Source organism: Lissotriton vulgaris, chromosome 6 (assembly GCF_964263255.1).
Source record: "Lissotriton vulgaris chromosome 6, aLisVul1.2, whole genome shotgun sequence".
Lineage (NCBI taxonomy): Eukaryota > Metazoa > Chordata > Amphibia > Caudata > Salamandridae > Lissotriton > Lissotriton vulgaris.
This window is the reverse complement of record NC_141694.1, coordinates 978,711,848-978,726,718: the sequence shown is the minus strand read 5'-3', so window position 1 is coordinate 978,726,718 and position 14,871 is coordinate 978,711,848. Positions and strand designations below refer to the sequence as shown.

General features: G+C 47.3%; 1 protein-coding gene across 1 annotated transcript in view; it reads right to left on the bottom strand.

Moving 5' to 3' along the window:
* The window catches only part of LOC147708272 (uncharacterized), a 413,470-nt gene that overhangs the window by 66,319 nt on the left and 332,280 nt on the right, over positions 1 to 14,871 (bottom strand). Inside the window, exon 19 of the mRNA XM_086925333.1 lies at positions 8,532 to 8,653. The gene's annotated coding sequence lies outside the window, so the exon portion shown is untranslated. The remainder of the gene's footprint in view (positions 1 to 8,531; positions 8,654 to 14,871) is intronic.

Below are 14,871 nucleotides of genomic sequence, written 5' to 3'. Positions count from 1 at the left end.
AGTGAATGTGTTCACAGATAGTCAGTACGCGTTCGGCGTAGCGCATAGTTTTGGCCGTTTGTGGAAGGAAAGAGGTTTCATTACGTCCCATGGGACTAAGATCCAGCATGGTCAGTTAGTCAATGACTTGTTGGAATCTCTAACCTTACCGACTGAAGTTGCGATTGTGAAGTGCAGTGCTCATCGAGCAATCACGGATGATGTTGGTCGTGGAAATGCTTTTGCTGATGAGACCGCTAAACAGACAGCTAGGAATACGATGAGTAGAATGTGTGTTGCAACGTCTGCAAGATGGATTACTGACTCGGGAATGTGTGAGGACACAGTGGAAAGTGTGAAAGCAATTCAAGATGAAGCGACTGAAGAGGAAAAGCTTGCATGGAAAGAGAATACGGGTAAATTGGACTCGAGTGGATGTTGGATTGATTTGTCGGAACAGCAGCGTTGGATGTTGCCTGATGCGTATGTGCTTGCGGTGGTAACAATGGCGCATGGAGCAGCGCACATCAGTTCTAAAGGGATTTGTAAGATGTTGGCTCCAGTCTGGAAGAATGATGGAATTAGTAAGTGTGCAGAAAGAGTGGTGAGAAATTTCATGATATGCCTGATGCATAATCCTGGCAAGGGAATCCCCACACCCGCTGGTCACTTCGCTCCTCCTTCTTGCCCCTTCGAAGTGATTCAGTTAGACTTCATTCACATGGATCGGTGTAATAACCTTAAGTACGTTCTAGTGGTAGTATGTGCTTTTTCAAGGTGGATCGAAGCATATCCACTAAAAGACAATACTGCCTTGTCCACAGCCAAAATCCTTCTAAAAGAATATTTCCCCAGGTATGGCATGCCACGGATTGTATGGTCAGATAACGGAAGTGAATTCGTAGGGAAAGTTATGCAGAGTGTGTGTGCAGGTTTGAATATTAAACAAAAATTTCACAGTGCGAATCACCCCCAGTCTGCTGGTTTAGTTGAAGGGTACAATGGCACCCTCAAGCTGAAACTGGCCAAGATACAAGCCTCTACGGGCTTGTCCTGGCCAGACGCACTACCTTTGGCCCTGTTATCCACAAGAGCGACTGTACATTCTCGAGTAGGGCTTAGCCCCTATGAGATTGTGTTCGGTCGACCTGCAAATGTTTGGGGGGTACCTAGACCGAGGGAGTTCAAACAACTGGAATACCCAATGCTAATTGATTACCTTTTTGACTTGACTGCTAAATTGAGTCTCATTCACCAACAGGTTTTCTATGCATTACCAAAGCCACCGGAAAGTCCAGGTCATCAGCTGAAGCCCGGCGACCAAGTCGTTATTAGGAACTTTGGACGGACCAGAAATCTCCAACCCAAGTTCGTCTGACCATTTCAAGTTCTTTTGACGACAAGGACTGCTATACGTGTGGCTGGCAGAAAGAATTGGGTCCACGCGACACATGCTAAGCGTGTACCCCTTCCACTTCCTTATGATAACTGGGTGAGAAAAGGAATTGGTGCTTCTGAAACCGAACCAGTTCCTAGATATGTTCCTTTCAGCGATGCAGAACTGATTACTGATTCACCGAACTCTGACTCCCCTTCTGAAACTGCTCCTTTGAATACTGAACATTTGTCCTCTGCATCAAACGAACATTTGCCATCTGCGAACTCGAACATTGTGACCCCTGCTGAAAATAGACTATTTCCGGATCAAACAACTCCAGGAAAATTGAGATACAACCTACGTTCTCATTCTAAGAACTAATAAAGCAGGAAACTGCCTATTTTACATATTTTAACTTGATACATTGCCTCCAGCCAGGAAGTTTGCTAATATTTTGTATTTTTCTATGTATGTTATGTTGTTTTAATAACCTTGCCGTCTGGGTAGCCGTAGGGTCGTGGCTTTGTGCCTAGTTGAATCTGCGGGGGCCAGACACAAGGTCGGTCTTTCTGTTAGTTCTGGGAACTCCCAGGGCTGATCGAGGCATTTTCAACTACGTACATATCATCAGTGGTCGCGAGCGGTTGTAGAAGATGGAGCTTCCTGGGCTGCACCGAGAGAATGTAATTTATGTTCGCAGAAATAGACTCTACAAGATTCTTCATAACAAATGTTTTCTGATGCAATGTGCAATTACGTTTTTGATTGTTTTAATAACGTTGGTGGGTGGAATCGTCTTTGGTATACATTTAATTTTTGCACCGATAACAACTACAGTACCTCCCCTTGATCTTGTTTCTTCTACTGTTGCTTCTTTTCATTCCTTTCATCCGTTCCCTGAACATGAGCAAGCTCGACGCTCAGAATTTATAAATAACACTTTTGTACAACTCTTGCACCAACACCAACTGGTAGTTAACACAACAGACTGCTGGGTATGTGGTTTGATACCACACACCATGGATAAAGGCATTCCCTACCTGGTCTTGCCTTTTAGCTATAATGGATCATGTCAGGCCTTCCAAACTGTATTCGTCTATGCTCTCGAAACCTATCCCCCGCGCCCTCCACGCTCCGCTAAGTATACATCCGTTAATAAAGCCTTGATTAAGGGAATAACTGACATGATTAAAGACGTCAATAACTCCCCATCTGTCCCTAGAGATGAACTACGGGTTTATCTGAGTTGGAATTCTACGGAGTATAGTATTAGTTTGGGTGAAAGCAAGCGTAAAAGCTCCACTCCAGTCTGGGTCGTACCTCACCGAGGTCAATTCTGCTTGCAAGGTAATGGGAGAAATCCAAGAGCTCGGCTAGGGAAGAGTGACTGTGTTGAGACTTATGTGTATCCGTCGAACTCTTCCCCTGCCTTCCTAACTGCTAAGGGTACCTACTTCATCTGTCAGGATAGGGCATATACATGGTTGCCTGCTGACTTTTCAGGTTCATGCTATATTGCTCGACTGTTGCCTCCGACATACACTGCTTCCCCAGATTATCACAAGACCAGAGTAGCAAGAGGTGTTTTCAGCAAAGAAGATACCGCTGGTCAGGAAGCCGGAGATTTTTTCAAAGGTTTCTTTCCATTCTGGGGGCCTATGGCCAATAGTAGAAATCTATGTCAGCTAACACGGGTAGTTGAATCTACCATTACAGAAACTGCTGGTGCCCTTAGTAATTTAACAGCTGAGCTCCAGGCGGATCGTCTCATGACGTTGCAGAATCGTATGGTTCTTGACGTAATACTTGCAGATCGAGGTGGGGTATGCAGAATGATCCAATCGAGCTGCTGTGTTTTTATACCCAATAATGCTCCGACTGTATACGAAGCGATCTCTAAGCTACACAAGATTTCCGACTCTATTCACGTAGACAAGGGAAATTGGTCCTTAATGGAGTGGCTTTGGACTCTACTATCAGCGTGGGGATGGAAGGTTCTGATGGTCGTTGGTATTATCCTAGTATTGCTGTTCTCGTGCTGCCTTATTATCCAATGTGGTCCCGCTTTGTGTAGCCTCTGTGCTGCAACCTGTCTTAGAAAACCACCTGTGTTTGGAGACAAGGTACGAGAAAGGATGATGATGCAACAACATATCACTGACCTAATGAACATTGAGGTAGACTCTGATATAGACTGAGTAATTGCCTATGTAAGGGCAAAAGGAGGGCCTGAGGTTCCGTGACGATTTGAACCCGTGTTTTCAACATTGTCGTAAACTCATAATTTTGGTACAAGTGAACCGCAAATGATCCATTTAGCATATCCTGGTGTTTTCGCTATGCTACAAGCAAGAGCACTCTTGTTATAAACACATTTCTGATTCACCCATGGCATCCATCTTAGTTTATGGCAGCCATTTTGTATTCTTGCCCTCACATAGTCAATGGACACGCAGTGACCTCTGATCAGTTCATTTCACTTAAGGACACGTAGGCTTTAGCCGGCGATTTACCTTGCTAGTGACACGTGCACCTTAGGTCAGAAACGCTGTGGCTGCATGACTCGGCAAAAGCTGCCTCCCCGGCCCGAGGCCAGTCCTGCTATACTGGTTCTCGTGTTCGTTGGCCTGATCATGATTAGGCGGCCGAAGCTGGTAGCCTTGCCCATTTACAACCCACAAACATCCCTTATCCCGTTTTTCTATCTTCTGCACCTGGCTCTGCTCCTTTCCTTCTGGGTCTTTATTAGGGGGAGGTAACGAAATTTACGATGAGGCGGTCCGGCTCTTGAATGAAAAGATGACATGGGATTATGATGGAACAGTGGGAACCCCTCGTTCGTAATGTTTTGACATCAGATATTGTTGAGGATTCCTGTGTAACGCCAAATATTTATTGGTTAGGACATGAAGGTTTAGAAACATACTAGCATGTGAAGAATGTTGCCCCAAGCTAAATAATTTGTATTTAAGGAGCAACCCACTTTGTACAATTCGAACAGGCTCCTAGAATCTGCCCGTGTGTAGTTTCTGTGACTTCTGTGTCCCTGCAGTAATAAACCTTTGGTCTTTGACGCCACCATCGAGAAGCCCGTGTTTCTGTTTATTTGTGCACCGAGACAGGTAGAACTCAGGGGTCTTCGGGTGTTGTCCCTGACACCTCTGGACAGTACCGAAAAGTCCAGAACTCCAGGTCTTGGTCCGCAACTTCGACAGAACAAATCCCCTCCAGCCCAGGTGGAAAGAGCCGAAGTTGGTGCTCCTGACTACGCAAACTGCAGTGAAGATTGAAGGCAGAAAAGTCTGGTTACATGCCAGTCATTGTAAAAAGTACTTTGGAGAAATTGACTCCCTTGCCAGCACTGCCAAACCTAGTGACACTGTGACTGAACAATCCTCGTTGCCCTTAGAACAGACCCCACAACAGGAATATAAATCCAAGTTGAGGTCTGCCACCCGGACTCCGGCTGATTAAGTCCACGGACACAGGTCCAGTGGTGAAGTGGTCAGAGCATGGGGACAGACTCAGACACCCTGACTATGTGGGAGAAAGAGAAAGTGAGACGCTGAAAGAAGAATGTCAAGAAGTTGCATAGCGGCTCTATCATATGTTTAATAATACTGTTATTCTTGATAACTATCATGACGTGTCTCGGTTGGGTCCTCCACATTGTCTTCCCGCCAGCACCACATGCCTCCCATGCACCTAACGGCACCCAGGAACACACATATCATGACCTACCCCCTCATGAGCAAGCCCATAGACTAGCCCTGCAGAATAATACCTTTATACAGAAGCTACACTATACTCATCAAGCCAGCAATAGCACAGATTGCTGGATATGTGGGCGCCTCCCACCTCATCAAAAGAAAGGTGGGATGCCTCTCTTCCCCTTCCAGTTTTCTTATAATGGGACTTGTGAGGCCTGGTTCGCCCTGATAACAGCCGACAACACTACCCCCACCTCCTGCCCTGATGGAAATAATTCATGCAAGAATGGGTTGCCTTGGGGGCACTTGAATAAGGTCCTTAATGCTGCCTGCTACCCAAATGAGGCGACAGGTACGGCTCTAGAAAGCGAAGAATACAAGCAGGGGAACGTGACCATGTCCTATAGGATATTAAATACCAAACCTAAAAGGAATACCGGGCCCCCTTCCATCTCGGTCTCAACAGTAAAAGGGCACCTGTGCGTCCGGAAAAATAAAATGGCTCTGTTCCATTAGTATTATAGACAAGACAGGAGTATAACCCATAGACCAAGTCAGGACTGGATAGGTAAGATACAACTAGTACACAGTGTCCTGAAAGGTGAAAGTCAGTAGACAATTATAGATAGCATTCACATAGCATTACTTGGGTGGGCAAGAAGGAGATTACTCATTTTTTTTTAAGTCAAAAGGTAATTATTCATCTTTATGTGGGAAGATTTGTTTCAAGGTCGGATATATACAGTTAAGAACAGCACTGCATAGAATGTAATGACAACCACATGGAACTTGGTGCAGCAAACGTGTATAAATAGTGCAGGTGGCGACGCAAGTGAAAGGAAAACAGCGTAGTTGGCGCACTGTGCATAAGGTGCAGACTATTTACAGTGAGTGGCTAAAACGGCGCATGTGACATTGTGATATCACAGTGGGCACAATTGATTTGATTTGAATCTAAAGCCACTAAGGAGAAGTGCGCCTATTGGTCAGGCTGTTAGGTCGACGGCGTTTCGATCCAGAGCATTTAGGATCATCATCAGGACTGGTTGTCTGAATTAGGAAGTGCTGGAAGGATCCTTGAGGATTGGAATCCTTGTAACCAACAAGAAGGGGATGACTTAAGGCAGCCAGGTGAGTCACAAAATAATTGGAGTCTGGGCTAATTGGAAGAGCTCGCTGGAGACTTCAGCGCTCGAACCGGCCGTGTGAATCAGCCGTACTCGGTATGTATTTGCTGGGGAACTCAGCGTTCTAGCCGGCCGTGTCAATCAGCCGTGCTGTGTGTGCGCTGATTAGATCAGCGCGTCTATCCGGACATCGGGGAAGGCAGTTCTGAGATCCTTCCAGCACTTCCTAATTCAGAAAACCAGTCCTGATGATGATCCGAAATGCTACGGATCGAAACGCCGTCGACCTAACAGCCTGACCAATGTCACATGCGCCGTTTTAGCCACTCACCGTAAATAGTCTGCACCTTATGCACAGTTCGCCAACTACACTGTTTTCCTTTCACTTACGTCGCCACCTGCACTATTTATTCACGTTTGCTGCACCAAGTTCCATGTGGTTGTCATTACATTCTATGCAGTGCTGTTCTTAACTGTATATATCCGACCTTGAAACAAATATTACCACATGAAGATGACCTTTTGACTTAAAAAATGAGTATTCTCCTTCTTGCCCACCCAAGTAATGCTATGTGCATGCTATCTATAATTGTCTACTGACTTTCACCTCTCAGGACACTGTGTTCTAGTTGTATCTGTTCCATTAGGACACAGTGACTGCCATACCACTGTGAGCTTTGAGGACAAAGGAAAATCATCATTTCCAGCATCTCGCCATACTTATTTTGTCTGCGGGCAAATGGCCTATGTGCAGCTGCCCTTGAACTGGGGGGGGGGACATGCTACATAGTATTTCTGCTACCCCCTGTCTTTGTGGCCCCATCCACTTACCACTGAGACCTCCTAGTGCCCCATATTAGACATAAAAGAACAATCGACACCTCCGGGGTTGATCAAACGGAAACTACATGGGAACAATATACAGACTTCAACAAAGGTTTCTTTTTCTTTGTCGGTCCTGTGCAGAACAGCAAACTCATTCGCAGGTTGACAAGGACCCTGGAGGCTGTTGTAAATCAGACGGCGTCTGCCATGGGGAATTTGACTCAGGAACAGTCTGCCATAAGATTGGTTGCTCTCCAAGACCACCTTGTCCTTGACATCATCCTGGCTGACATGGGCGGAGCCTGTAAAATTATCGGCTCTAGCTGCAGTGTTTTCATTCCTGATAACTCTCAGTCTGTATATACGGCTATAACAAAATTACACAAGATAGCCACCAGCCTACATCAAGAACCTGGCACTTGGACATGGTCTGACTGGTTTTGGAAAATAGTATCATCCTGGGGGATGGGAATTGCTGTCAGCAACAGGCATAATACTCCTGGTAATAACTGGATGCTGCCTTTGCATCCAATGTGGCCCGCTCTGTGCAGACTATGCGCTGCAAGCTGCATTCCACCACGTATCCAGCAGAAAGAAAAGGAAAGAATTATTCTACAGGAATGCATAGACAATCTCATGCAAATTGAGATATAGAAACAGGTACACTCTGGGGCAAGGAGGGAATGAGGAAATAAAATTGACAATTGTGCCCCATCATTTCCCTGTTTCTGCCTGGTAGCCATTTTTATTCAGACAAGCACCCATTTTGTGTGCGTCATCCATTTTGTCTTCAGACCCACGAGCAAGACACCCTGCACCTGGCATCTCAGTTCATTGACCACACATTCCTGTGGTTCTGCCAATTAAGGGAACCAGCAGCAGATAGTTCCTGTTTTAAGAAAAATTTCTGTTCTTGACTGCAAGCCAGAGATAAAACCCCCCCGGATGAGGAAGGGCCTTTAACTGAAAACAGCAAGAACACATTTCAACATCACATGCACTCTCACGAGACATAGGACATGCCCATACCTTGACACATCTTGTTTGAAATTACTGTTTGTCACTTCTGCTTGTCACTTCCTTTTTCTTCCTTTTGCCTACTGATTGGATATGTATAAATATTCTGCTGTGTGAATGAAGTTTTAGACCACTCCTGAACCTGCTGGGTGATGGAGCTCTCCCTTAACTCGAGTTCTTGAATAAAGCCTTAACTCTGCACCACGGACTCCTCTTTCTTTGCCTTCTGATAGCATTCTAGAAATTCCGATTGATGGGGTATTAATTTATTTACCACAGTACATTGCTAGCATCAGGATTTAAATCATGTTTAAGTAGCCTTGGAAGGAGTCAGTCTTTTATTAACTATCATGACCAACACAATGTGATCCATATTACTTCCATCTTGACAGAAATTATATTCAAGCACAGGCCCCCACTGGAAGGTAGTGAGGACATTCAGATGCTGAGAAAGTCTTTTTAATGCCTAAAGGAATGATTGTGAGATTTACTTACCATATAAACTGGTGAAATGATGCTATATGCCAGAAGACTGCTTCTTTTTTATTTTCTTCAGTCTCGGCAATGCAGAGAAATTCTGTTGTGAAACACTGCAACTGCTGGTCATTCAGTATAATCTGCAGATGGAAAAGTCCACTGTTAGCACATTTACTATAAGCAGTACAAACAATCTTGATTTTTATAAAGGGTAAAGAGATCAATTCTATGAAGTCTGTATTATTTTCAAAATCAACCTCACTTTAGAAAATCAAATCTCAATTTGTGTTTTTAACCTCCCACAATTCTCTGAATCCCATGCCTCATTTGCTAACACTCTCCAAACAACTGTAGCATGTACATTAGGACATAGATAAAGAGATATTTTGCCAGCCAATTGGCAGCGTACCCATCTCATTTAATTTGTTTTAGGATATGGTACACCAGTAGCAATTAAGCCAGCTGATAAACTGAGGGAGGAAGAGCTTTGCTACAGTTAATGGGAATATTAAAAGCTATGAATAGCATCTTCACCATCATCATTTCAGGCAATTCCTACCAATTCAGCAAGAGTGAAGTTGAGACTTATGCTCAAAATTACGTTCATACAAATTTAGAAGTCTCAACAAATGCCCTAATTTCTTTAATATTAACATCTTAGTCTTCATTTGTGCATCCTGTCTACTCTGCTACTCATTTCATTACCAAGATAAATGTATCCTGCTGCTTGTTAGGCAACAGAGTGGCCCTCACGTGAGACAACATCTTGCTTTAGCTTTATGATATCAGAGCGCCTCAGGTCTAATTGTCCTTGTGGAAGCGGCCACAAAAAGGAGGATGAGAAATCAGACGTTATGCAGTAGGTTACTATCTGTATTCATGACTGCAAGGCAAGCAGGAGGGGGAATGGTAAAGGGCTCTGAACCACTCCAAGCACTGGGGCCTTTTTGAAAGTGGGACAGAGATACAAAAATAGAGATTATCCTTATCAATAATCCATATTAAGTATCAGAGTCCAACATACAGAGTGCAGGGGAAGACGTTAAATGAGCTTCCTTCCGTGAGAAGGAAACACTATTGTTTGAAAGGGACATAGTGCATTTCAGCCACAAAGGTAGCAATTTCCTTGAATGGAACATTGCTAGCATCAGATTCTAAATCATTTTTAAGTAGCCTTGGAAGCAGTCAGTCTATTATTAACTATCATGCCCAACACGGGGGTGTGTCTAGCCAGCCACGAATGTGGTCGGCTGCTGCTAGTGCTCCGGGTCCGCCTGGCGGCAAATCCTGAAAAACAGCGTCTGCTGGAACCCTGCCCACAGCGAAAGGTGGCGGATCGACGCCGGAACCCTGCGGTGACACGGTGACCCATCGGCGTACAGATTTTGTTCCATAATGTGGGTCGGAAGAGGATTGGGCCTACCGCCACGCATACGGGAAGAACCTGGGAGCTGCAGTTGGAGCGAGCCCGGAGCCACTGGGGTCAGCGGGACCGGAAGTGATCGGTTTGGTGCTCCGGAGCACTCGAAACGCTGTGTGACCCGACCGGAGGCGGCTGCGAGGTGCCTCCCTGTGACACCGCAAGATCTCGAGGGGGAGGAGACCCGGACCCCACAGGGTGGCGGTGAGTGCCGACCCCAGCTCTTAGAGTCTGCTGGGGCATGCCACGGGACTGGGTTGGCCTGTGTTTGTGGAGGTCCGGTGGAGGACTGACACATTGCCCGCGAAGGAGCAGGGGCGGGTGACCGAAGAGAGGAACCCACGGAGCGCCCAGGCAACCGAATGGGACAGCACTGGTGATGTGACACAGCAGAGAGAGCGACATGGGGAAAGAATAAGCATGGGCGAATTTTGCGAATCTCGCGTTCGCGAATTTTGCGGATTTGCGAACTCGCAATCCGCAAAATCCGCGAATTCTCGCGATTTTTTTTTTTTTGTGTTTGCGCGGGTTTCTGCCAGGTCGCGAGGGTTTTGTACAATTTCGCAAACGCGAACTTACCTGTCGGGTCGCAAGTTTTGCGAACTTGTTGTTTCTACGTGTCCAGCCTGTTTGGGACACTCTTCTTCATCACTGCCACTCTCTGTCACCACTGCCACTCTCTGACTACTCATGCCACCCTCTGGCCCACCCATGCCACCCTCTGTTTCATCACAGCACCCTCAGTGTACATTATTGTGGCAAAGCAAAGCACACCTTCCCTGCCTCAAGTGACCTGAATTAATTTGGGGCTGATTAATGTGTCACAGAATATTTTTTTAGCTGGCACCTGCTTCCTTAGTGCTTCCTGATTAGTGATCTTTTGCATTTGCTAAGTGCTTTCATTGTTGCAAAATTAGTTACAACACCTGCCCTGCCCCAACTGACAATAATGAATTAGGGGCTGATTAATGGATTTGAACTTCCAGCCTGGCTCCTGCTTGTCTCCCTTAGCTGTAATTCAGGACCTTTGTGGCATATGTGTAACTATTCTGAGGTTCAGAGCAGGGTCACATAATAGTTGCAACTGGCAACTGAACTCTGGAGGGGCCCCTCAGGAAGCACTACAGGAAATGGCTACTAATGATGAGCCTGAACTTTTGAACCTGGTAAGTAGTTTCAGTTTTGCTAAGATCGTATTTCTGCAATTTAGCGCTTATTCGCGGGGCGCGAAGTTGTACTGGGAAGCCGCGAACTCACGCGAACAGTGCGAGCAAGCCATAAAATCCGCTGCTCGCGGATTTGGCGGGAGATTCGCGAATCTCGCGGATTGCGAATTTACAGAAAATCCGCAAAATCCACGAGCGAAACGGATTTTCCGCCCATGCTTAGGAAAGAACTGATCTTGGGAATTCCCCCCCCCCCATCCCGCCACATAAAGTTACGGCCCAGACTCCATCGGAGAGACGGAACAGCCGGGCTGCTGAGACACTGGCCGCCCGCGGAGGTGAGACTGCCGGTGAGGGGAGACACGTGGAGCTGCCTCATTTTCTTCTTGGCTGCGTCCTGCGGGCCCAGGGGAGGCGACCTATGGAGCGAAGACCGCTGAGAGTGTGGGACTGCTGGCCTGGGTGATGCCCGACAGGACTCTGGAGGCCCTGGTACCTTGCGACCTCTGCCTTTGTGAATATTGGCCCTTGGGATCCGGTGTGGAGCCCGAGGAAGGGCGAATTGACCGGGACGAGTGGACACTCACGGAGGAACTGGTGAGGTCGGAAGAGACCGCTGACATACACCGCCATGGAGGGGGGGCTTGCTCTCTTCAGAAGGCTCCTATCTTACAAAATACGGCTTCGGCGCACTTCAGGAACATCATGGTGCAAAAGGGGGCAAAGGTGGCTGAGGGGCTCGGAGGTCAAGAGCTCACGCGCAACACAGAGAGCACTGGAGAAGGGAGGATTCCATCAAGCGCTTCTGGGTCGGATTACGCCGGCGATCAACAGGAGAACAAACTGGACTTAATCCTGAAAGAAATTATGGACTCCAGGTCGGCAATGGAACATCAGCTGGGGGCCCTAACCACAAATCTATCACTGTTAAAGGCAGACCATAGCAAATTGGCGGACAAGGTAAAAGACCAGGGACTTGCCCTTTCCGAACTCACGCCAACTGTAGCAGACCAATCCACCTCTGTTCAGCAACTACAGCAGCAGGTTGCCTCCCTCATGGACAGCGTGGAGGACGCGGAAAGGTCGGAATCGCCTCAACAACGTCTGCGTCATAGGCATTCCGGAACGCTGTGAGGGGGCCCATGCAGAGGATTTCATGGAGCAGTGGTTCCGAGACAATGCTATTATGGAGGGTCTATCGCTGCACTTGTGTAGAACGGGCGCACAGGATCCCGACCGGTAGGCCCATATCAGGCCGCCCTCTGATAGCACGATTACTTAACTATCGAGATAGGGATGTTTTGCTGCAGAAAGCCAGTGAGAAGTGCCTTATCCAATATGAAAACAGAAGGGTGTCCCTCTACCCAGACTATACCAACACGGTCCAGAAACAGTGCTCCTCATATGTGGAGGTAAAGAAGAAGCTACAGAGAGCCAAGTTGAAATATGCGCTGCTTTTCCCAGCCCGACTGAATATCATCCACGGCAGGAAAACACATTTCTTCGAGAGCCCATCCGAAGTCGAGGAATGGCTGGAGGTGATGGGCATCGACGGGAGTCAGGACGCTTCTCAGGATATAGCTACCGGTGGCTCGGGGAGAGACTCGTGTCCAGAAAGAGAGGACTCCCCAAATGCAAGGAGGAGCATAGGGAAACTTGGCCCATCACGGGAACAACAGAGGGAGGATCAGTCGGGTGCCGTGGCGATGGTGGGCACGTTCAGAGAGGATTTGGGGAAGATACCGACGGACTCAGACGACAGCACAGTCCCCTCTGACTCGGACAACAGTGTGATCCTGTTCCCTACTGTCACACCCCGAGCGCCAGATGATATGCTGGACAACTAAAGGGGTACACGGCTTCGTTTGGAGTGGACTGGTTACCTGCAGCGCCCGATATCCTTTACTTTGTGCTCACTGCTTGCTGTTGTTGTTGACTCATAGTACAAACAGATATCCATGGGTTTGGTAATAAGTATTGAACGCTGTTTATAATGTGCATACCCGCTGCTTCCTTGCACTTGTGAGATGGAATGAGTAGGGCGGGAACCCTGGTTGAGAGCGACCCTAGTGGGTCTATTGGTTCACATGGTGAGGTTATCTCCAGTACGTGTTCACGTGCAGATTTTTACTAACATGGTGCCACCAGGACGGCACGCCGTTGAGCCAGCGGTACCCGGTGCGAATACACAGATGACAGTAGTAGTGCTTGACAACCCCCCCCCCCCCAATGGCGAACGCACTCGTCCTTGGACTTATTTGTTTACTGTTCTTATGTTTGGCCCAGCAGTGTTGTTTTGCTGCGCCTTGTTTGTTCAGTTTTGGGAGGGAATTTTCGAATATGTAGTCTCCTGGTCGTTCGTTATATGGGCTTGCGCTGTGAGCCCACTGACACTATTATGCTTGGCAATAGACGATTATGGCTGATGCAATAGGATCTTATTGATTCACTATCTGGAATGTGCGGGGGCTTGGGGCGATACAGAAAAGACACCCAATCCACTCCTTCCTGCTTAGGCATCACACAAGTTGCTTTCCTCCAGGAATCCCACCTTACGGTATCAGAAGCCAAGAAACTGTGAAAGAAGTGGAGAGGTACTAATTACTCTATGACTTACTCGGTCTTCTCCAAGGGGCGACTATCTGGGCCTGACATAAGAAGCCATTTGAGGAGATAGAGAGGAAAGTAGATGAGCAGGGTAGATTTATTCTGGTGAAAGGCACCCTAGATGGCGAATTAATTGTACTCGGCAGTATATACGCCCCGAATTTTGAGCAGGATAAATTTCTGCACACAGTTGGTTTGGCACTCTTGGACTGTGCGAACGTCCCCTGGGTATTGGGCGGAGACTGGAACATGGTCCTGAGCCTGGATCTGGATAGATCACACCCCACCCTCCAAATGACTGGAGCCTCGCGGCTGTCTGAAGTACTTCTAACCTGGGCGGAGGGCTGGGGTTTGATGGATGCATGGCGTGCCTTGAATCCAGATTACAAGGAATACTCATTCTATTCCACCGTACACAACCTCCACACTCGGATAAACCGATTTCTATGCTCACAGTCACTGATTTCTAGGATCGGGAGCCCAGAGTACCTAGCCAAAACTTTCTCTGACCATAGACCCCTGATCCTCAGCCTCCTTTGGGGAAGGGTGCCGACCCCTGTACCTACCTGGAGGCTCAACCCGCTCCTTCTGGAGAATAGTCCCTTCCTCGCAATGCTCTCTGACACATTGTCTAATTACTTTAGAGAAAATTGGGACTCTTCCTCTTCTAATTTAGTAGTATGGGATGCCATGAATGTTTAAGTACGGGGAGAGCCATAGGCCAGTTGGTAGGATCCAGACAGGAAATTTACAGTAAACTCTGTGAGGTCGAGAACCGCCTAAAGATATTGGAAAGGGAGACAAGTGTAGATCCTGAGAAGAAGGGGGAGCTGCAGAAAGGGAATATAGATCATACGGAAGTATTGGAGACGCTGAGAAACATTGATTATAAAGTATATTTACGCCGTCAGCACGCTGATACTGATAGATCAGGTACACTATTGGCCCGCCTGGTACGGGACCGACCCGACCCCCCGGTGATAACAGATACGTGACATGTCCGGAGGTTTGGCCCGCACGCAATCTGAAATTAACAAAGCGTTCCACGACCACCTAAGAGCACTATACGCTTCTTTTGACTTGGAGGACCCAGAACGTGTGTCTGTGCTCCTGCATGGCCTCCCGTTCCCTACCCTGTCAGAGGATACACAGAGGGACTTGGACG